Genomic DNA, 1399 nt, shown 5'->3' with positions numbered 1-1399 from the left:
TTTTTTTTTTTTTTTTTAAAAAAAAGAAAATGGCGGGCAAATGCTTGAGATTTTTGTTGTTTACTAATGGTAATATGATTGATGGTATTGATGGAGATGACTATGACCAACCACCGAGTGGGAGTTTTAGCATAAATGTGAACAGTGGAATTGTATTTGAACAATTCATTGAAATGTTGGACTGTGTAGATATGGGAACAAATCAGATAGAAATAATATATAGACATCCTAACCTAGAACCATCAGGATCAATAAGGTTTATGTCATTCCCTATTTATGGCAACCAACAACTTGTACAAAGACTTCAGAACTGAAACGGGTGATGAATTTGAATAGTTGGATTTTGATGGTCGTGAACATGAGATAATACATTCAACGAATTGGATATGAATGTATTGGATAGCATTCGAGAACATGACCCAATTGTAGCCCCTGTGGATGTTGACAATACTCAATTATATAAAGGGATGATTTGTCAAGACAAAGAAATGCTACAACACGAGATCAAATGTTTTGCAATAAAATGTCACGCACCATATGAGGTTGTTGAATCGACACCGAAGATTTGGAAAATTCGGTGTAAGAAGTGAGAAGAATGTTGCAAGTGGAGACTTCGTACAATAAAGAAAAAATCGCATGGCTTGTTCGAGATCACTAAGTACGATGAGCAGCATACATGTTTTTATTCAGAACTAAGTCAAAGTCATGTGCAATTGGATTCATCAATGATTGCATTAGAGTTCTGTGATGCCGTAAGAGAAAAACCATCTATCAGTGTGGCACAATTGCAGTCCGACATCAAATCAAAGTTTGGATATCATGTTCTTTACCATAGGGTATGGGAGGGCAAAAGAAAAGCATTGGCTAAAGTGTTCAGTGATTGGGATGAGTTTTACAAATTGTTACCTAGGTGGTTGTATAGTTAAGCAGACAAATCCCGGAACACGTGCAGAGTGGAGAGTGAAAGAAACGCTTACTGAAGGCCATGTTATCCTAACTTCTGTATTTTGGGCATTTGGTCCTTATATAAAAGATTTTAATAAATTTCGGCCGATAATTCAGATAGATGGTACACACTTGTACGATAAATATAGAGGAAAATTGTTTATTGCTATATTAGTTGACTTGAACGGCCTTCTTCTTCCACTTGCATTTGTTGTTGCTGATGAAGAGTCCACACACTCATGGGGATGGTTCCTGAAACACTTGAGAGAAATTGTAACACACAAAGAGATGTGTTTAATTTCAGATCGACATGCTGGTATAATCGCAGCAGTGAACAATCCAGCAAATGGTTGGACGGGACCAAAATGTCACCATCGTTTCTGCTTACGACATATCGTCAGCAACTTTAATAAAAAGTATAGATTTAATTCATTGAAAAATTATGTTTATCGTG

This window comes from Benincasa hispida, chromosome 2, assembly GCF_009727055.1.
Source record: "Benincasa hispida cultivar B227 chromosome 2, ASM972705v1, whole genome shotgun sequence".
Taxonomy (NCBI): Eukaryota; Viridiplantae; Streptophyta; class Magnoliopsida; order Cucurbitales; family Cucurbitaceae; genus Benincasa; species Benincasa hispida.
This window is presented reverse-complemented; position numbering follows the sequence as displayed.